The sequence below is a fragment of the Cygnus atratus genome, chromosome 14 (assembly GCF_013377495.2).
Source record: "Cygnus atratus isolate AKBS03 ecotype Queensland, Australia chromosome 14, CAtr_DNAZoo_HiC_assembly, whole genome shotgun sequence".
NCBI classification, from domain to species: Eukaryota; Metazoa; Chordata; class Aves; order Anseriformes; family Anatidae; genus Cygnus; species Cygnus atratus.
In genome coordinates, this window is record NC_066375.1 from 19,572,856 (window position 1) to 19,595,667 (window position 22,812).

Sequence of the window (22,812 nt, forward strand, 5' to 3'; positions counted from 1 at the left end):
AACAAGCAGGTTCCTGAGATTATAGAGGTAGGAGTGAGGGGGAACAACTGGCCGTACAAGCCTCTGGTGTCGTCTGCCCATAAGCAAAGCAGCTCATTCCATTCGAGAAGTTTTCTGTCTGCTTTTTCATTGAACCATGTCTGAAATCAGCTCTTAAATCCGTACTTAAACATTTCAGTATAAGTTTGCCAGTCTAACCTTACAAAAGTTTTTAGTTTTTATTTACAAAATATATAGGTCAAAACTTTCCATAGTAGGAGCCTAAATATAAACTGTTTTTAAAAAATAAATAAGTTTGGATTCATTCTCTGGCCCAATAGATGGAGCCAAATATTTTGACTTTTAGCCAGCTCAGTGTTTTCAAAAGATTTTGCCAGATTCATCCAGAAGATTCCAGCATTACCACTCCTACTACCAAAATCTAAAGCAAAACATCTGCCATTTCTGAAATAAACCAGCACTGTTAGGAACCCAGAAAATTAGACTTCGGGAGTGGTAATCCTTTCAGTTTTTGTAGTGCTAACACTGGCTAGGATTGGGTGAGATAGGAGGCAAGTGATTGCTACTGTCATTTTATAATGCATTAGCAGTAATATAATTTTCTCATTGCAAAAAGAAGGTCTCAGGTTGATTTCGACTTCTGTTAACAGCCAAAGTGATGCTGAGGATTTTTCTCTGGCTGGAGCAGGCATTTTCTTTTTAACCCCAAATTCTTAGTCATCAAGGATCTGCCTTCAATTCGACAAACTCAGATTGAAGCAGTTCTGTGTAACTTCACATACGGTGGTGTGTTTCTGGCAGTTTTTCTACCTTATAATTAGCTGTAACAGTGGGTTTAATTCCACATTAGGCTATCTGTGTATCCTGACTGAGTGCAAAAGTCAGTTTGTGCAATGAGGCCAAGAGAGGGAAGTGGAGTGCTGTAGTCAGCTGTGCCCCTTCGTGCTGTGCTGCAGTGCTTGTGTTTTGCAGAGGGTAAAGCTCAGCTTATATGGCAGCATCAGTTCTGTGGCAATGCTACTGATGCTTTTGTGTTGAAATGCAGAACATACTTCGGTTCAGATCAGCAGGACTGTGAAAATGTAAACAAGTTGACAATCTCACCTTGGCAGGCTGGTCTTTTGGGCAAGTAGTTTTGCAGTTTCATTGGTATAACGCAGCTCTGGCATGTTATTTTTGCTGGAGAGCATGCTAATATCCATTAGAAGGGCAGAGGGAAAAGCAAAAGGATTGATGAGTTCTTCAGCCAGTTTTGGCAGTTTTTAAAGGAGAATCAGAGAAGACAAAGCAGCATAACCCTAGGGAAATACTCTTCAATTTTTTACTTCAGTAATTAAAATTCTTTTATTTGTATCTGTTAAAAGATAGCTTGAAAGAGCTAAGTGAAATAAAAGATATGATGACCACACTTGGCACTGGTAAGTGTCGCAACCAGAACAAAGTGTAGAAAAGTGCTGCTGCTTCTTTTCTGTTGTAACTGCCCTTAATCCTTAGGCTGTACATAAAAACAGGTATATACACAGAACCAGGTACTAGGGCAGTTTTGATGCATTACAGTTCTTGTGATGACTTTGAAAGACACTGGTAATGACTGTAGAAATTCATATGTAATGTAATGGTCTTACCCGGGGAGTATGTTGTAATAGCAAAGTATTTTAAAGGCATTAATACATTTGTCCTCACAACATTCTGCAAACAGCCATCCTCACAACATCCATCTTCAGAAGAGATTAGCACAGAGAGGCTACGTAAGCTCTCTGGTTTACATATTGCATACCATTACATACCTAGGAGTAAAATTCAGGGATTTCTGGTTCCCAGTCCTGTGATCAAACAATTAGGACACATGAAGTGAAAAACAACTAGATGCAAGTTATTAACCAAGTTTCAATTGAACCTCAATATGTTCCAACACCTCACACTTTTTGGTCATATTTAACAGCATTTTTGACTTGCAGAGAATGGAATTCCATCCCTCCTTCTTTACATCTGTCCCATGATGCCCCTTCTATCAAAGGAGGACTCTTGGATATGTTTTGGTAGTGGTGAGGAGAGGTGACTAAATATCAGAGTATGCTGCCAACTGCTTAGCCATGTGGAGCTGGAGTTCAGGCCAGGCTTTTCTGAGCCAGTCTCTGACTGTGCTTTGTTTCATTGGCAGTTCTGGCTGAGAGGAATCCTGATTCATGTAAATGAACTCCTACCAGCCCACAGTAACAGCACTGAGCCCTCGGTTTCCAAATGTTTGTGTTTCTGTCAGGTGCCATTATAGCACTCAGGTTCACTGGAAGCAGGATGAATAATTTGGTAGAACTGGTAGAAATTTCTTCTCCTCTGTGATCCGTCAACTTGATACAAATTTATGTTGAGTGTCCCACCAACTCCAGTTGGTTTGCATTCAGAGATATATGGAGTTTGAGTGTCATTGTTGATACTTATCTCTCATCTTGCTGGTAAAATGGTGTCTTTTTCTATTCCAATTAAAAAAACAAAAACAAAACAAAACAAAAAAAACTTGCACTGAGCCATCATTTATTGTTTCTTGTAAAATTTCATCAGATAACGTGTTCTGGTGAAGGATCCTGGAAAGAGTCCAGCGGAGGGCCACGAAGATGATACGGGGCCTGGAGCATCTTCCCTATGAAGAAAGGCTGAGAGACCTGGGTCTGTTCAGCCTGGAGAAAAGAAGACTGAGAGGGGATCTCATCAATGTGTGTAAATACCTGAGGTGTGGGAGACAGAGGGATTTGGCCAACCTCTTTTCAGTGGTTTGTGGGGACAGGACAAGGGGTAATGGCCACAAAATGGAGCCCAGGAAGTTCCGCACCAACATGCGAAAGAACTTCTTCACTCACAGTGAGGGTGACGGAGCACTGGGACAGGCTGCCCAGGGAGGTTGTGGAGTCTCCTTCTCTGGAGATATTCAAGGCCTGTCTGGATGCCTACCTGGGCAGCCTGCTCTAAGGAACCTGCTTTGGCAGGGGGGTTGGACCCGATGATCTCTTGAGGTCCTTTCCAACCCCTTCAGTTCTGTGATTCTGTGATCAAACAAAGGATCTTGACAAGGTAGGGTGTCAAGTATATCCTTTCCAACCACATGCTAAGGTCATAAGTTATATTAGAAAACAAGGAAAATATTTGGTTGATGAACAGCACCAAGAAATGTCAGCTTGATTTTTTTGGAATTCCACAAAAAACTACACACTAAGTACTGTACAAAACCATGGTCAGCTTTTTGAACCTCAAACAGATGGAGAAGCTGCCAGCTTGCTGAAAGAAATACCGTATGTATATCAGTTTCATAAAGCAAATGCAGGTTGACAAAGTGATCTCCAATAGCACAGGTTTTAACCATGGCCTTTCTGTGTCCTGGGCTGTTCTTGAAGGAGGAATTTCTCCTGCAGTAACAGCCCTGTTCATCCCCAGAACAAGCAGAGAACTGTTACGCAGCAAAAGCACAGCAGTAAGCGGCAGTTCCGAGAAGGGCCTTATCCTCTACAGAAAAACACTTTGCAATTCTCCAGCAGGATTGAAGCAAAAGCCTAAAAAGCTATGCAATAGCTTTAGTTCTGTATTAAATTATATCGTTGTGTGAAATGAACACTCTCAAAGCTCCACAGACCTGTATGAAAAAAAGAGTAGCACATGAGAGAAAGCCAGCCGGAGGTGTCACCTCGCCCCTAGGAGTTATTTGTCCCTCACCCTCAGTGTACTGTAGCAAAGTAGCTTCTACAAAGTCAAATTTGAAGCCACCTGGGTCAGAGTTGTCCCAGGACCTAGAAGAATACAGGGTTGACTATAGTAGATTGTATGGACTGTATGGATTGAAATGAGTTACCCAGACGAGTATTGCTGCTCCTGGTGTTGTATCTCTGAGGTGTCGCAGGAGGGATAAGTAGAGATGAGCACTGTTGTCACCATCTGGTAATGTCAAGAGCAAGAGAAAACATTTCCAAGACTATCCAGCAACTAATGCAATTGTTCTGCTTCCCAATCTACCTGAGTTCTGGGGAAAGTGCAACAGTGACAGTGGGTGCAAAAGGCTTTGATCACTCTTTTAGTACAGATGAGACATGACTGATGCTTTTATGTTGCAAACACTGTGAATGAGCAGTAGGAATAGCATTAAATAGAGGATTTGGTAAGGAGGTTTTAAGGATGATGAAAGAACATAGGGATATTACAAACGGATAATCAGCTTTGAAGCAAGAGAAAAGTGGCAGTGAAGAGCCAACCCCAAATGCCTGCTGCATAATAGAAAGGGCACAATATTTGGGTGAAAGGGCTGATATCAAAGGGCTGTCAGGGGACCTCTAATCTCAGCTGCAGGGGTATAAATCAGAAGCGGTTCTGAAAGCTATTCCAGATCTAACACTGTAACTAAGATGAGATCATGCTTAGATTTGATAGCGATGAATAACAGTTATGGGATGAGCTCAGTCAGATTTCCTGGTCATGGAGCAGTACGGGATCAGGTGAGTTTAATGCCAGCTGATAATCTCTCCCACGGCATACAAACCTGCAGTCTTTGTGCTGCCAGCCGTGAGAGCTGCACTGGCCCAGAAGAGCAGCTCCTGGATCTAGTCCTTGATCCCACTGCAGCTGGTGATAAAAGAGGGGCTGACATCAAGGCAGATGTGGTCATGGGCTTAGCTTAATGGGCCTGTGGTGAGGAACATTTTCTTGCGGGGTTATTCTCAGTTCTTTCCTGTTATACAAGTTGTAATTTCTTTAAATACACACAAAAAAAGAAGCTAGTTATAAGAAGTTATTAAAAGTAAGATAATGTTACATTTAAAGGAGACTTTAAATTGAAAAAAATGGTCTTAAATGTCCTTTGGCCTTCAAACATTTTCTTAAAAGTCGGGTTCTCTGAGGACACACAACCTGCCTCAGTAATCCCTGTTCTGAACAAGTCAACAAATTCCCACTGCTTGGGTTCCTGACCGTGTTCATCTTACACTGACAGGAAAAGTGCAGACAAAGGGCAACTAAACTCCTGCTAAGTCAAAATGTACTTTCATTTGTATAAATATAAACAGTATAAGCCCCTGATGAATTCAAAAGCTCTTTAACATTTCCTGTTTTTGCCTCGTTGTATATCACCTTAAGGGCTGCACACTGGCAGAAGCATTTGACTCAAAGCATAAAACATTTTTTAAGCTGCGGGCAAGTTCATAAACATATATTCTAAGGCAAATTGAGAAACAGCCCTACCTGGAACCTCTACAAACGAACAGGAAAAATTAACAAAGTAAGAAGTTCCAAGAAGATCCATGCAAAAAAATTAAATAGGCCTGAAAAAAACATCCCTTATCATTCCTAAAAAAAAAACGAAACAAAACACAAAGCATCCTCCCCCAGCCTTATTCATTAGTGAGTGAGTCAAATTATGACTTGATCATATGTTACAAACAGAAAATTCAAGAAAAGACTCTTCAGTCATGGACAAAAACAACTTTGATGCTCTCTATCTGTAGGAAGACAAAGCTATTCCATGATCCATTATCTAGAAGTTGAAGCATCCTAAATTCCCGCTGGAAGTAAGAACTGTGTTCGTAATGTGAGGAAAACATTTACTGATGGTTAGAGAAGATGTTATATTCTTAGCCATTATCAAATCAATATAAATATTTTTGTAAAGAAACGTTGTGTTCAGAGAAACAGGAATTATATCATATCTGTGATATGAATTGTTACTGAGGCTCTGCAATTCTGCTGTTGGCTCTGTCATGTATAAATACATCAGCGAATTGTGATGGCAGATTTTCTGGGACACTACATGAAGAATATAAATAAAAATAATTGCTTTTCCTAGTTATCTGTGCAAGAGCTAGGCTTAGCTTGGATCAAAATTTTCAGGCATTAATACTGTTATTAGTACATCGAAGAGAAGACTCATCTTGTGTGCACCTTTTTGAGTAGCTGCACTATATGAGAAGCAAAACCAAGGGAAAATGTAACATCTGCTTTATTGTGTTTGTCCATCCACTACCTGCTTATTGTTTCAAGGTAGTGAATTTTCTTTGTGTGGTGTTTTTCACAAGAAGCAGGAGAATGACTTTTTCTCAGGTATATGCAGCCTACTTTGATTTTTCAGCCCATCTGCAATGCCCACCTTCTCACAAAGCTCTGCAGTCTGCCAACTGCAGTTTAAGAAGATCCAAATGTACTGCACTTGATAAAAACTGACAAAAGCAATTGGATAAATAAGAATACCTAGATGAAGTTTAGTGCAGTGAAGCCAACATTCGGGATTTTCTAGGCATTAGTCTAAAAAGCTGTGGAAAATTTCATACTGTAGAATCTGACGTTTCCCCTCAATTGTGAAAATACAGATCTGGTAATGGTGTGGTTATTGTGCTACTTGTGAACCACACACTGTCCACAATAAGTGACGGAGACGTTAATAATAAGATATCTTTATATATATTACAGGGGTGGAGCACTGAGGGCTCGCAGAATTGAAAAAGCACTTCAGTGTGCAGCATTAGTTTTCAAAGAGAAAAGCAAAGCAGACGTTGTTGCAGAGATGTCTTTAGATGTTCCTTATTAGGATGTTCAACTTATTTATGCTATTATGCATTATAAGTTTTGATATAGTTGGTTTGATTTGTTCTGAGGACAGATGCTGCTGGCAGACTAAGGCACATTAGCTTTTTGCCGTACTGCAGGGTTCCAGTGGTGTTGATAGCACTAGTCAGAAACTGTCAATTTTCTCAGCTTAGTAAGTATACTCTGCGAGGAAAACAGCTGGGCCAGTAAACCAGATCTCGCCTCGCCTCGCCTCGCCTCCTCTCCTCTCCTCCTTTTTGTTTACTCTTCTAATAAATGAAGTGTCTAGGGCAAATTTCACTTCTGCCGTTGATGTAAGCTATGTGGCATTTAGAAGGTGAAAGCAGAACTGTTTTAACAGCACCTGCATTCCTGAGCCTCTGCATCCTGCTCTTTCCTGACTGTTCCTGAATGGCTTTCTTGCAGCAACAGGAGAACTGAATAAACTCATACTGACTATTGCAACTGCTCCCTGGGTGGACTGTGCCTAACAAACCCATGAAAACCATTCGTGTGAGCCAAAAATTGTATTTTATGAGCAGTTCCTGGGGAAACTGGACTATAGCATTTTAGCACTTGAGAGGCTGGTGCAGTCTATTTATAAATCCATGTGTGGGGAATGTTCTCTTCATTTCCCAACACCATAGTGATATCTGGGGTAGGAGGAACTGTACCTTCTCATCTTGCTTAGAAAAGCTTGAAAGATACTAGAGGGAGAAAAGTTGTTGAAGAGAAACTTAGTCACCATAATGTGCTGCTTTCTCCTTTTGATACCCTCTACCTAAACAAAGGACTGGAAAAAGATCTACCTGCGATCACTAGCTGGGCAGCAGCATGAGTTACACTCATGACTGAGAGGACAATCCAGACTTCTTCCTTCTGATTTTATTTTAAACCATATTAAGGAGAGTCCAGAAGTAACATTCTGGTTACTTCTTGCTTGTCCTTGTAGGCATGGCAGGCTGGAGGGACAGCTGTTACTGTGGTTGTTCTTTCACTCATTTCAGTAAAAGCTTTTCTCATTGATTTTTCAGAAAAGCAAACACATGAACACAGTTCTAACTCTCTAATGGTTAAAACAGGCAAGATAGTTCCTACCCCTGTAATATGACTTGCAGAGGTACTTTTTTACACTTTGTTTTATGAAAAAAAAAAAAAAAGAAAAGAAAAGTTAGCTCGGCACAGCCATTTTGGATTTTTTTCCCCTCAGAAACTGTATCCTGAAAGAGTCCAGCTCATCTGACAGGGGTCTGTTCCCTGGCATTTAGTCACGGGCCATCCCTCTTCCCATCCTTGTCTGAGCTTCACAACAGCTGGAAGAAGAGGAGAAAAATTTATTTAGGAGAAGGAATTCAAACTTATAAAAGCATGTATTTTTTCAATAAGCAGGACAAGCAGTGACATAAGAACGGTCAGACAGTCACAGGACAGTCAATGGAATTAAACCTTAGCTGAATTTAAAAGGGAAACATAAAAATAAATGCTGGTTGCGCAACTTGTGATTAACTCTGGGAACTCACTGCCACAAATATTTATTGGGCCATGCTGCAGAGTACAGTTCTATAAATAAGTGAAAACATGCTGTATTAATAAGAGAAATATGCTGTATATAATTACATAAACTGCAGAATTAATGCCAGAGGAACATACAGTAATTAGGAGTAAGGAAATGTCTGTCCCTCCAAGTGGTTTTAAAGGAGAGAGGCCTCCTGTGCCTCGTTGGGCTGCCTGCGAGGCCTTACCTGAGATGTCTCCCATGAAGGAGAGATGCTGAAGGTGGGTGAGCTCCCAGCTCTGAGAGGAGCCAGGGCAGAGGTGGCCTTGGTTCAGCGCTGCCGGTCAGCACGTGCATGCAGCTCCTGCGGATCCCTCCTCGCCGAGGCAGAAGTTCTCCATGTGGAGGAAGCAAGCGGCAATAATGAATGAATGCTGTACGTTGGCACGTCTGTTAGAAGGAAAGTGCTGCTTGAGGAAATGGATGGAAAGAACATCAAACCTCAGGGGGAAAGACTTAAAATAGGCCAGTATGTCAAGGAGAATGAGCATAAGGCTGTTGATAGAGGAGCTCTGGTGATTTAAGCCTTAAATTGCCACAGCTTTCTTCTCATTGTCTTTGCCAATGGCTCCATCCCCCTCCACAGCAGGGCTGGCAGAAGAGAAGGTGATCCTCAGGGTGTCTGGTAACCAAGAGTAAAGCCACATTCCCTGGCTGTGCACAAGAGGTGATACTTTGCAAGGACACGTGTTCCTTTCTGCAGGGACACAAACCTCCAGTAAAAGTATAAATGGACAAAAATGTCCCATGTCTACTGAACTGCAGGCACTGGAGCTCAGCTGAGGGCCCTGAAATGGGCCTGCATGTGTCAGGCTAACTAGCCTTGTTACCAAGGTCTGATAAACTTTATAAAATAAAAGAATTGCATGGAATTTGTATGTCAGTTTAGAAGACGTTATTTATCCTCAATTCTTGCCCACGTTGCTGTGTAAAAAACCAATATATTATAATGGGTTTCCCTGGTCATTGCTTGCCACGAGGACAAAACAAAGTTGAGCTGCTTGATCAGCATGGAACTACCTAGTGCCCCACAAACATGGATGAGAGAAACACAGGATGTGTGGGAAATGGAAGTGAAATGCTGAGTGCTGTTGGGGGAGAGCAGAAGCTCTGAGCCCTGGCTCAAAGTCTGAGTGCTCAGGGGACCAAGGAGAGGGCCGAGGTGCTGCCAGGACTACTTCTGTAACGGCAGTTTCAGGGCCAAAGTCTTCTAATTTTTATCAGTTTGCAAATTCCTTATTTTATTTTATTTTTTTCCCATTGTGACTGAGTTAATCTAAAGGAAATTTACAGAGGAGAAAACTTCTCTTTTGTACCTCACTGAGCCAGGAAGGCTTGCATTAGAGAGATGACACCCTTTACTGCTGTCATCTTTATTGTGCTCTGTTGGCTGGAGAAGGTTCAGATAGATGTCCAAACCCTGAAATTTAAGGCTTGGGAAGAAAGATAGTTGGATGGAAATCCATCTTTGACAAAGGATGTGCAAGGGAACAAATATTACAATGCTATGTGGACCAGCCAAAGACAACTGTTTCTGAATGCATCAGTGCATGATGCTGACTGACAACAAAGTTTCTGATCACTTTGAACCTGACTTCACAGAGAGAAGTATCTGGACTGCCAAAAATGACAGGATGGCCAGAAATTGCACTTTTCATAAGCAGTACACCACCACCTTGACTCCCTTCCCTTTTGAGAGGTCCTACAACAACAGCCTCTCCCCAGATCAGTTGGCCGCTTCAGTCCCATTGACTACAGATTGTAATCAATATTTTCCACTGAACTCTTATTTTCCTGATGAAGGATGAGAAACTGCAGACAGGGAGAAAATCACAACTGTCCATGCTGTGTTGGACTAATGCATTATCCACACTTGCCTTGTTGCTAATGAAGGCAGATGCTTTTTAGTCCCTGACAATGCCCTGGATGTTTGCTGGGAAGTGATTTGTGTTGTCTTTGAAATGGTCAAACAGTCCACTTTGCGCTCTCTTGTAGCTCAGCTCACACTCTGGGAAACATTTCTGAGCTGAGAGAAGTAGTCTTCAGAGAGATCACAGCTTTCTTCAGAAATGGAAGATTTATTTTAGTAATTAACAGAGAAAGTGAGGCAGGAGTCTGGGAATCCACCTGTCTGCAAAGCACCACAGTATCGATGGATTTGGGTATTATAAAGCTAAAGTTGAATTGTCCCCCAAAACTAAGAGGGACAACACAAAACATACTTACTTGTTCCCTGCTTTGGAAGGAAGGACATCTTTGGCTCACAGAGGGAGGTGTTTCTTTGCCTCTTGAATAGGATCTTAGACTTTCTGAAGGTGGCTGAGGAGGTGTTTCTTCTGTTTTGTCATTTTACCCCCAGATTTCCCTTGTTTGCTGCATGCATTGAAATGCAAGACCGTGGAAGATGAATGAAGTCACCTGATCTGAAGTTTCAGATAGAGAAGATTTAAAATGGGGATTTCTCTGCTGCTATGCCAAATGCAGGGCTACATCTGTACACGTTTCTCACCATTTGTGTGAAAGGCCCTTTCCTTTCTGGTTGTGCCATGACACAAATAGTGCAATACCAGGGTCAGGCTGCTAAGTCACATGCCCCCTCAACAGCTCTGAACACTTCCTCATCTTTCCTGGCTCAACCTGGCTTTCGAAAGGAACATCTGGGCTCAATGGTAGAGAAAAAAATTGCAGGGTGAATTAATATGCCTTAGCAGCCTGCTGGGGCTTTTCCTTATTATTCAAAGCATGTCTTAGCACAAATGTATCAAATGCCAGTGGGAATGCATCTTCAGGGAGCCGAGGAGAATTCAAGGAAGGCACACACTGAAAAATATATGCCGTCTTCATCTCTTCAGGATATTAGGTAGCTTTCCTGGGTAGGGAATTGTTCTCTTTGCTGCTTGAAGGAAAAGAAGAAAAAAAAGCAAAACCCAAATAGGGTAAAACTGCAACAACAACAAAAAGCACACAAATTCTCAGAGGAGAAGGACTGAGTCAGAGTGAGAGAGTGAAAACTGTACCATTTAACACTTCCCAGGAGATACATAGATTGGAGATTATACTTTCAAAACATGACATACTCTGGTGACCTGAGTGATGTGACCAGCTAGAGCAAACTCCTGGCTCCTACAACTGTAAGTTTTCTGTGGCACTTTACAAGCAGCGATAATTGTGTGTGGCCTTTCACAAAGCAGGATACAAAACCAGAGCCAGGTCACACATTAGCACTGCTCTCAGCCAGCTTATTCATCATATATTTGGCTGGGCAGTAAAAGCCTCTTCATTACATACCCAGATTAATAGTGAGAAGTGATGTGAAGGCTGTGTCCAGGTCTCTCACCGCTAACCACCACTTATCATGGCCATCTTTCATCAGGAAAAGCTAACACAAACATGCTTTTCTTTGCCAGAGGCAATGGAAGCTTTTTCTTTTGTTTTTTAGTAGAAAATATCAGATGGACCCATTGAATCAACAGCTCGAGGAGGAGACAAAGTATTGTCTTCCCAGGGGTTAGACACTGCTTATTCTACCCTGGCAGTTTAGAAAGTGCTTTAAGATTTCTAGATGAAAATTACATGCCAACAGCTGACTTTCAAATCATTAGGTACCCTAGGAATTGAAAGGCCTAAACTATCTGGACTGTAAGGAATCTAGTGATGTTTGACATCACAGGGTTTCCAAGCTGGGCTAAATCTTCATGAAACCAACTCAGAAATCTTCAACATCTCCACAGCTGACCCTTTGCCTTAGCGTGGTTTCAGTCTGCTGCATTCCAGCTGCTAAACCTAAGGTGAATTCAAACCTCACCTACTGTGATCTCTCACTCTGGGCTTTGTATTAGCTTCATTGTGAAGGACATAGAAAGGAAAGAGACTAAGTATTTTGATGGTCTGTAATGTAAGTAGTATTTAACATTCATAAGACTATCTACGTGTGGGAAAGAATATTTGCCCTTTAAATGAATGATGACGAATTAATGACATCAAGCTGTATGCGCTGGCTTGACATGCTTGTACTCTCTGAATACCATTGCTGCTTTCATACTGCAAATGTCACACCACACACACAGAGGCAGATGTGCCAAAATGTGATAAAAACAGAGTGCAATTTTTCACACATCAACACTACAGTTAATTAAGACAACTTGCAAACCTGGATGGCAACTTTTTTTTTTTTTGGCTATACTGTTTGTAAAGGAAAAAAAAAAAGACGTGGGGATTTCTGTTTTCCTGAAGGAACAGAGTTCATCTGACTGCTGTTGTGTAGCTTTCAATCTCAGAATAGCAGTGGTGGAGAAGGAGGTCCATCAGTGTGAGTAAGTGGTCAATTACTGTGAGTTTCTTTCTCTTACTCCTCCTGAAGTAGTAATATTTCTCATATTCTCTGATTCTGAGGTATGCTGCTGTCTTGTCGGACTCAAATTGGTTGGTATGGGCCGTTAACTCCAAGTACATGCTGCTTGATTACTGGCCAAGTTCACTTCCAAGAGACTGACTTTTCAATCTTGATCAAATTATAACTCACTGAACTTCCAAGCTATAGCAGATCTGTTTCCTAGCTAAGGACAACAGAAGGGCAGCTCGTATTCAGTTGTCTTCTTACTTGCACCCCATGCAAGTAAGCAACCTTCAGGGTGATATTTGGTTTGGATATAGACTATGGAGTACAACAAGATGGTCTCTCTCCTTTTGTCCTTTAGTACTGAGAGCAGCAGCCTGCAGTGCTTGCTGACCTGCTTGCACCCCTTTGCTCACTGCCTGATGAACATATGACTGTCCAATTAGTCCCACATGTGGGAAACAGAAAAGGAACAAACAAAGCTGAGAATGTAATTTTTTTCAGTCAGGAAGCAAAATAAAATGGAGCTGCACCCCCAGCACTGATGTGAAGAAATACTGGAAGGAGTATCAGGACCTGTTAATTGAGCATTAGATTTTGCATGGTGCTTTATTAGAAGGTAAACAATTTAGACTTAATCAATGTCCTAGTGAAACTTTTGAAATATAGAGTTTGAAACGGAATAGAATAGGTTTGGAAAAGGAAAGGGAAAGGAAAAATTTTAGAGGTTTGAAAACAAAGCATCAATTTGTAAACCTAACAGGTCACATGTTGTTGAAAACTATAGAATAAAATTGCACTGTGTGATCAGAGAAGAAGAAAGCCAGAAGCACTATTCCTCAGGAGCAACCACAGAGAAAGTCAAGGCTTGGGTTAACTGAAGCAGTTCAGAGAAGATCAAAGCTTGGACTGAGAGAGAGGGAAGGCATTTGCACAAAAGGCACGAAAGGCTACTTGGAGAAGCTCTGTGTGCGGGGACGCCAGTCAGTACTCTCAAAACCCCTTATATTTTATATTGGTCTAATAGCTTCATACTTACGTTAAGCAATTACTTCACTGCAGTTCTTTTGTTTGTGTTGCTTACCTCTCTTTCCTCTTTCGTACGGCTTTTCCTGTGAAAACCCAATGGTTTACAAGGAAAAGATATTTACTTATGGAAGATGATTCATGCAAAAACTTCAATATTCTTTGCACTTACATCATTTTTCAAATGCCAACTTGTGAGTTTTCAGTCTTCTGAGGTGATATGACCCCTGGATGGACGAAGGCAAATATGAAGTTTATCTGACGTATGCAAGACACCCTTCTCATTCCCTGAAAAAATCTGAGGGACAATGAAATATTTTGAATCCACATGAAGAAAACTTGGCTCAATAAAACACATTTTCAAAGAATTTTTATTTCAGGTATGTTAATTGAAGAAGGCTCAAGGCAGTGCCTGAATATCTGAATATTTTTGTAAACGGAGACCTTGAACATGTTTTACTATAACCACATCTTCAAAGACAAACTTTAGAAATTAAAAGCAATTAATATTTCACGAATTTTTCTTAATAATGCTACAAAGAAGTACAAATTCCAAATTATGGAACAATTTAAATTATTACTATATTGTCTGCTAGGGAACTTAGAAGAAATTCTTTTTCCCTAAAAATGAAACTGAATTGGTTATTATTTTCCTTTTTTCTATCCTTCCTGTAAATACTGCAGTGAAACCATTGATCTGGATAACTGGCTAAAAATATTATTCACTGACAAGTGAACTGATGGAAGCTTCAAGCTAATATATTCTAATTTCAACCTAATATATTTTATACTCTAATTGTTATCGGGAAGAAGAAATATAATTTAAAAAATCCAAAACCAATCAAACTAAAACAAGGACATCTCTTCTGGCTAGAGTAAGTGGATATTTATATCAATACTGTCTCTAGAATTCTTTGTCTCTGACTTATTTCATTAACCTCTATTTATTTTTAATCTGTTGAGAGGTTTTTACTGAATTAGAACTAAAGAAAATAAGTATGTTTCAGGAACGTTTTGAAATTCTTTTTTAGTCTATTTTCGTAGTGGTCCAAAACAGCTAGAAAGGTTTTATCTGCTTTTATGTTCATACTGACCATTTCTTCTTCTTAGAAGTAATGCATTCTGCAGCATTGCCTCACAGAGGACATTGAGGGTGATTTCTTTTACGGTCGTGTTGTACTGCACCTAGGAGAACTGTGGCTCAGAGCTGCGCAGGATGGACCCTGAGATATTTATCAGATAATGAAGATGGACAGAGGAAGCCTTGTCCAGACCCTGGATCCAAAAATTCCAATTTAAATTTGAGGTCTCCCTTCAGCCTGCCTACCTTCCTGTCCAGGTTTTGGGGGCAAACCTCTATGCGATGAACAGGCACTGAAGCACTGAGCTGAATAAGCCTACAATTTCAAGGCTGTTCGGTGCTTTCTGTCAGGTTAGAGCCCTGTCTTTTAGTTTGCTTGTCTTAAAATAGTCCTTTCTGCTTCAAAGTTTTGAAAAACCCATTTCTTACAACATTTGTCTTTTGTGCTACGTTAAGCAAATTTGGGAAATAAATGTGATTTTTCAGTCTGTTTCCTTTTAGAAAATACTCTCCACTGGAATAGAACAGCTTGTGCTAAAACACCTGATTATAGCAGAATCTCTCTGCGAGGCCATTTGACATTGTTTCTTCCTTTTCTGCCAATGTTATGATGGAAGCTAAAAGCTTGGCTAAATTTACATAAGTGTATTTTATTCTTTACTTGTACAGCATGTAAATATATGCAACACTGTTGTCAAGAAGATTTATTATATCTACTCAAGTGTAGAGGTAGCACGGATTGTAGCACAAATTGTTTTAAAGAGCAAGGAGGTTACTGAACTGTCATAATATGGATGTGTGTGCACTTACCCTACCAGGCTGCTGATTTAATGATAATGAATTAGTGCTTAGTGGGGAAACTCTTCTCCCAAGGCCAGTATATTCATTTTTGATTGTTAAATCTTCACGCATGACATCTCGCTGTGGGTCGTGCACTTTTGTTCACATTAGCAAAGAAACATCAGTGCCATGGGATACCTGAGCTATTTGTGAACGCCTTTACAGCAGCGCTGTAATGGGGCCGTGTTTGGGGCTGGTTTTGCCTCTGCTGACCTCCCTGGCCTTGGGTTTAGGGTTCAGGGTCAGGGCAGAGTTTTTTAAAAGACTTTCAGATGCAGAGGCAGCAAGGAGTTAAAAATAAGGCAGAGGTGAGACCTGCTGAGGTATCTGTACAAATGCCCCCCATGAGGCCAGGGACACCCCCAAACCTCTAAGGTAAGCAGACAGCTGTGGGCTGTGTTAAAAGGCACAAGCAACAAGGTGAGAAATGAGGCAGACATCCCATTTTCCATCCTGCCCAAGGTGGGCTGCAAAAAGCTGTGTTATACCAATCAATCTTCCCGTACCCTCCATTAGCTTGTTCAAAATCAGACAATCATTATATAAAAATAGGCATTACGATTGCCTGTGATCAGTCATCTTGTTCTCTGATTCCTGGGCTGGCCACAGTGGGGACTCCTGCATATGCCTGCTTTGCAAGATTTTGACCGGGGCCATGGCTTGAGGTAAGGAGCAAGCACTTCTGCCGTAGGCTTCTGCTGGGCATTGGAAACTTGACTTGGAAACTTGACTGCAATTTGACGGCAGAAAGCTGTGACTTTCAGCCTGGTATAATAGGGTGGAAAAATGGCTATTGTGTCTGAGATTTCATTTTCTCTGTATTATCCCGTATACTTTTAAAGCACTCTTTCTCAACTAATTTATAGGACAGATAATTTAATCTGAGAGTTGAGTAAATGTGCTGAAATACAGCCTACACTGTGCTCATATGAAAGCTTAAATTGTGTTGTTTTATTTTATCCCCTTGGAAGAAAATAGTCATTTTCACTGGAAGTACACGAGGAGATTTTTATATAAGAAGAAACAGCATTTAATGTGTTGTTTTAGTAAGTGAAGATGAAAAATTCTTATAGCACTTTTAGGGAATTGCTCTATTTTTGTAGACTATGTGGTCTCAGACCATGCAAAGGCCTTATATTCTAGCGTCCTTCTCTTTTTCTTTACAGTGTGATCTTCTAGGAAAAAAACAGAATGTTAGAAAAGCAGAAAACAGTAAGCTAAGTCTACATAATTGACTGAAAATTGCCTAATTCTTTCTGCAGAGATAATTCATAATTTTATAACTTTATAATATATAGCAGTTACAATATTTATAATTGATTCACTTGAATATACGTATAGTGTAGCTCTAAGATTTACTGTTTGGATACTTCTAGCACCCCTCTGAGGTAGGGAAGTGGTACTGTGTTCTTGTTAAAAATGGGAATGAAGAAATTCAAAGTGGCTTGCTGAAGGTCAGACAAGGAGTGTTTAACAGACAGAAATTATGTCTCTAATCACAGATTAAGGCTCACATTGTAACCACCAGCCTCTCCTAACTGGATTGTTTCACTGTGATAATAATTGTCTGTTTAAAATGATCTTGTGCCATACCTGAGTGGAACATATCTAGATATTATATTCATTATTTAGTAATTAAAAACCATAATAATCCAGTCCTTTGACCCCATCCCTAAAGGGCAGACATTGCAATGAGTGATCTTTCAAAAGTCCTATGTATTTTCATACCCGTATGTATGAACTACAATCTCACATTTTTGAGTAGCAGGGCACCTAGAGGGTTAGGCATCCCTAACCCTCTAACTAATCCCTAACCCTAACTGGTCCGTTAGTAGTAGGGCATCCCTAGAGAGATGAGGGACTGTAAAGATTTCATAATGTTATTATGAAATGTTTCATAATGTTCTAAGAATCTCCTACAACTACGAAAAAGCAGTGGAGAAATGGGGTACTTTTCCTTAGCCATTACCTAGCCACTTCTGATCAAGGCGGTATTTATCAAGTGCTGCTGAACTCCTGTTCCTCGGTCATCTTTTCTGCTGCTAGCTGCTATTGCGTGCAAAAGGCATTTCATGGTTTTCCTCCCTTCTCTCTCTTATGTACTGGCTTCTGGTTCCATAGAAGACTCTTGGATGTGATGTTCATGTGTTCTTTATCTCCCAACATCTGACACTCATGTTTCTTTCTTCTGCTTTTTTTTTTCTTCTTCTTTTTCACAAATATTTCCATGCATCAGGGAAGTCCACTGCAGCTTGCAGAAGAAGTAGACTCCTTCCTTCCGTCAAATGTAATGTCAAATAAGCCCTCGCTGCTGGGTTATCTTGCAGTCTGCAGTAAAAAGCAGCCCCATTTGCTCAAGAAGTGATGCCTCTATTCTGCCTGGAGCATGCATAATTGCAGTGACTGACTTTGGTTGGTGGGTGCCATAACCAGACAGAAGTAAACATCTTCCGGCAATATGGAGGGAAATGCTTGCTTTACTGAGGAAAGCAGCATTAGAAAATGAGCTCTGTTAAGTAAATATTTTAAATATAAATGAAATAGCTGTTTCACTGAGAATTTGGTTCAAATTCTGGTGGAATTTATTGCCTTTTAATTGTTTCCTGCATCTTGAGCCCATTGTCTCAAACACTTCAGCTGGAAGCCTAGCAGAGTGATGTCCATGGACTAAGCAGAAACTTTGGCTGCTGCAGGTTAGCTGCTCTGTGGAGAGGTCGTGTAAAAGATGGGATAAGATGTCACCACCCTGTGACATAAGAACCATCTGCCACAGACATTGGGCAAAAAAAAATAAAAAAAAATGAGGGGGTAGCAAAAGCAGGTAAAAAAAAAGGTTGTAATCAAAGGAAAATAAGTTTAACTGGCCACATTAATGGAGTTCTGCTGTCTAGAAGAGATTAGTTTAGAGGCAGCTTTTCACTATCATGCCTTAAGCCGTCACTAATCCCGGAAGAATCCTAAATGTTTGGCGCTAAACGGTTAGTATTTATTGGGCTTTAACGATCTGTTTTAATTGTTTTAATTATTAATTAATCTGTTTTAATTATTGGAAGTGTGGGGCTGAATATAATTCTGTGCTGACAAGTCTGTGTTTTGTGAGTATGATTCTCCTGCAGATGGTTTCATTCATACAAATAACTTTAAAGTGAATTCAAATAATTTAATAACTTCCTAACTGACCTGTGCAATCTTTCTACTCCTGTGCTGTGACCTGAGGAATCCCAGCCCTTCAAAGATGTTAACTTCGAGCAGCACTAGTAAGGGTGACTGTGGGTCACCCAGGGTTCACAGCACAGCCCCCTCCGAACAAAATAGACAAATACACAAAAATCTTGTGTAGCTGCCCTGATAACTGTGAAGCGGGGCATGGAGGGAGGGAGCAAGAAGAATGCATGCCAATTAGAAGAAAATGGCCATAAATATAATCTTTTAAAATTGATGCTACTTGTGGTAAACGTAGTATAAAAGAAAGAAAGTTCCACTGGATAAAATAAAAGCAGCGCTTGTGAGACGTACCAGCACAGTCTCAGTACAGAGAGAAAGCAGGTAAATGGAAGAACAGGGATATAATCATGTGGAGTTTAGGACTCAAAGCGTCCAGTGAGACCTCGCTATGCCCTAAGGATCCCCTTTTCTGGAAAATGCTTCAGATCTTTTCCATTTACTGAGTATCACGGTCTTCTTCAAAAACCTGTCTTGACATCATCAGTGGGTAAACTCAGTATTTCTTGTTGCAGCAGCATTTAAAAATTCAAGTGTGTGAATAACTCCAAAGCAAATACCTATTGAGGTCTCTCATTCTGAGCTACTTGTGCAACTTTTAAGATAACTGTTTCCCTCTTTGACAGCCAAACTGGAGGGTTATGGACACAACTGACTATCAGTATTGTTTTTCACCCAGTAGTGGGGTCAGAGGATAAAACAACTGATGGTCTGATATCCTTCTCTCTCACTTCCAGCTCTCTGGAGGATGTCAAGGGCCAGCCTTGATCTAGGGCCAATAAGGCGATAAATCTCTCACATCCTCTGTTGTGATTTCTGATACAGCCTGAGTCAGTCTTGGTAAAAATTTGATGAAAACGACATTTTTAAATAGGATTCTGGCAACTTCCCCTTAAAGATGAAACCAAGAACTTTCAGTTTTCCTTTAAGAAAATTCTACCAGAAAGTCAAGCCTCAGTAGATTTGAGGTTTAGGCAAAATGATTTTTATCTTTTTTTCACATTATGCTAACCAGCTTGGCATAATGCATGTGTATGGGGATGTTGCCCTGAGGGTATCCGTGGCCCTTTCTGGCAAAACAGAGAATTCACTGAGATAGGGGCCTTTGGTCTAAAAGATCTTGCTTCCCAACACTTAACAAGATCATCTGCTATAGTAGGTAGTGCTTACCATGGACTCTGGGATTTTTACTCTAAGTCAGGAATTTGCCATCATTGAATTGTTTGCTACCACCAGAGGCTGAGTTTCCCAGGAGTTTTCTCAAACTTTCACTTCTTTCCAGGCAGTCAAGGCATTGTGCTTCTGATGCTTTTGTAATCTCTTCAGTTAAAGGTTTGCAGTAACCCAGATGGGAGGCCGTGCACTAGTGACATGTTCTGTCACAGCACTGCCCAACATTCTTTGATTAAATTCAGACCCCCAAACTTGTTCTCCTTTATTTTGCAAAGAGTCCTCTGTGACAATGAAAGAACAGAGCCAATATTTAAGAACCGTTGCTTCCTTTGGTTAATGTTGACTTTCTGAGACATAGAAACCAAACTGCGATTTTCTGGTCAGAGTTCTCCAACCTGTCTCTGAGCCAGGTGAAACGAGAACGGGGTAGGAAACAGGGCTTCCCTTCCACGGTTTGGAAAACCCTTCCATTGCCAGGGCTCAGTGCTTGCTGGAGGAAGAGGCCTTTCAGCAGAAGGGGATCAGGGACAGAAAGTGTGTATTTTATTTTTTTTTACCATCAAGGTTTCTCTACAAGATTTCCGTGTGGACACTAGTAGTCTGACTTGAATTGCTGCTCCCTGCTTTCCCCTCAAGGCTATAGGCCTGGAATAATGTGCAGAGAGAGAAAGGTTAATGATGTAAAGGTTAATGATGTAGCTGTGCTGGCATGGGAATCCCCTCACTGCAAGTTTCCTGAAGGCCTGACACATGGTGATCCAAACGTTTCAGTGGTCTCTGGGCAGTCAGATGGGCTTCCTGCTTCATATGGCAGCAAAGAGAACACTGTTCATATCTGCTGCTTGCAAGTTTGGACTATGATATTTTGCATGAGAGTAGATGAACAAAGCCATATTTTTTTTCCTTTCCTCTGTGCATCCAATGTGTAGGCTTACCATTTCAAGAAGGTGGAAAAATACCAAAGATATCAAAGAAAAAGTTGAAAAATGTAAAAATATCACTCACACTCAGATAACTATTTGGAGTTTGCTGATCTCTCATTAGTAAGGTTCTGTTATATTTCATTAAATCTTGCAGGTCAGACACAAATCCCCACCAAAAAAAAAAAAAATCAGAATTTGGGAGTAGTATATCTGCAGTATATTTCATGCAGCCTACCTGGCTGTTACATGTTTTCTTTACTGGTATGTAGGAAGACTGCAGTTTAATGTAGGTGCAAGTAATAAGGAAATATTCATTGCCAGTTCAATATTACCTAACTTGCCTGTCTGCACTGACACACGAGAGTACTTTGCATCAGTTTGAGATGACGGTAATTACGAATCAGTGTGTAGAATTAGCAATCCTAAATCAAAGCTGAGAATCTGCACACAGGAAACCCAACAAGTTTAAAACAATAAAACAACTTTAAAAGGTGAAAACAACTCCTGTATCACCGTAACCTGCCCTGTGCCAGGTCTGTCACTCTCTTGTGTCAGCTGTGCCTGTTTATGCTGGTGTGCCTTGAGGGACAGGACTGTCTCATGCAGTACCATCTGCATCGATAACCACTTCAATGCATTGCTCCTGTGCACTGCATGTGTACAAAGCTGGATATACAACTTGGATAAACCAAGTCTCTTTTTTTTTTTTTTTTTGTGAGAAAGCAACAATTCAGTCTGAAAACATTCCAGAAAGGAAGTCTTGTTTTTGCTGTGGGGTTTGGGTTGTTCCTCTGTCACATATGTTGGAAAGTTTCGCTGGGATGTGTGATGCTTTCTTTGATTGTACTAGAACCTTCAATGAGGTTGTTTGAACTAAAACTATTCTTATGGTTTAAATGTGTAAAGCAGACACTTTTTCAGTTGTTGTGTTTTTGTCATTTTAGGTTTATAGTTCATTGATAATTACTATCCAGCTCTTCTGGTACCAGGATAACGGGTTGTATCTGCAGTTCCGTTAAGAAATATCCTTTGTATCTGCTGTCCCATACCATTTTCTTGTCTGGCTGCCAGTTTGGATCAAGGTTTTCAAACTTGCCTTTGAGTTGGTCACATAACTTGCTTTATTTTCTGTACCAAAATTTCAGAACATCTCCATATTCTTCATCTCTTGTCCTGCAAAGATTTATGATGTAAATACGAAACTGGACTCAGTCCAGAAATTTGTAACTGGTTTAAATATCTCCAGAGTTTGGATGTGATGAGATGATATTGCTCCATTTCTTAAGTTCCCTGTTAGTTTTATTTATTTGTGTTTTTCCTATTTTAGACATATTCAGATAAAACATTTCTGACTCATACAGGCTGGTGTCTCCATCTGAATTATCACTGTTTAGGGATAATATATATTGTTGTCAGCTACATGATGAAATGTTTTTCCATCTTTTTGTAACTTGTTTTTCATGCATAACTTTTCTTTTTGCTGTAGTCATGGGGGAAACTGTTTTAATTTTGCATAGAATCAGTTTAGTCTACTCTGTTTTTCCAAGTCAATTTTTTCTCTGAATCGTTCATGTTCTTTCAATTCACGGATTTGTTTGCTTTAAGGTGGACTATTTGTACGCTAAAATCACAGCCTTCAGGGGCATCTAACACTGGAGGCAGAATGAAAGCAGAATATACAATGCCACTGAGTTGTTGATTCTAATTTGGTTCATATAAAGGAAAACAAAAAAGCCTGGTGAAGACAAAATAGGAAATGAATTTTGGCTTTCCACACTGAACAAACAGATCAGGCATTATTACACATTATCAATGCCAGTTAATTCAATAGTAATTATTTCCACTGTGGTAACTGAAAAGCTATTTGGGGCAAGGGCTGTTTCTTTGCAAAATATAGTGGATATGCTGGCTGTGATTTGACTGAACTCTTAGATGGGACTGGGACACAGGCGTAAAAAATACCTAATGATGAATATTATAATTACTACTTCTACAGAAGTGTTACTCAGCTGTGCCTAGCGTGACTCTTGGCAATAGAGTCACTACATAAACTAACCTGAAGGCAGGCAGATAATTTTTTAAAGAAAAGATGGCTTAATCT

General features: G+C 40.4%; 1 long non-coding RNA gene across 2 annotated transcripts in view; it reads left to right on the plus strand.

The window, feature by feature from the left end:
• The window catches only part of LOC118256752 (uncharacterized), a 171,381-nt gene that overhangs the window by 97,130 nt on the left and 51,439 nt on the right, over window positions 1-22,812 (plus strand). Inside the window, exon 6 of one of the 2 annotated variants that reach the window (XR_004781316.2) lies at window positions 2,560-2,825. The exons of the other annotated variant lie outside the window; for it this stretch is intronic. This is a non-coding gene — a long non-coding RNA (uncharacterized LOC118256752). Of the gene's footprint in view, window positions 1-2,559; window positions 2,826-22,812 lie in introns of those variants that run through there. 2 annotated transcript variants of the gene reach the window in all.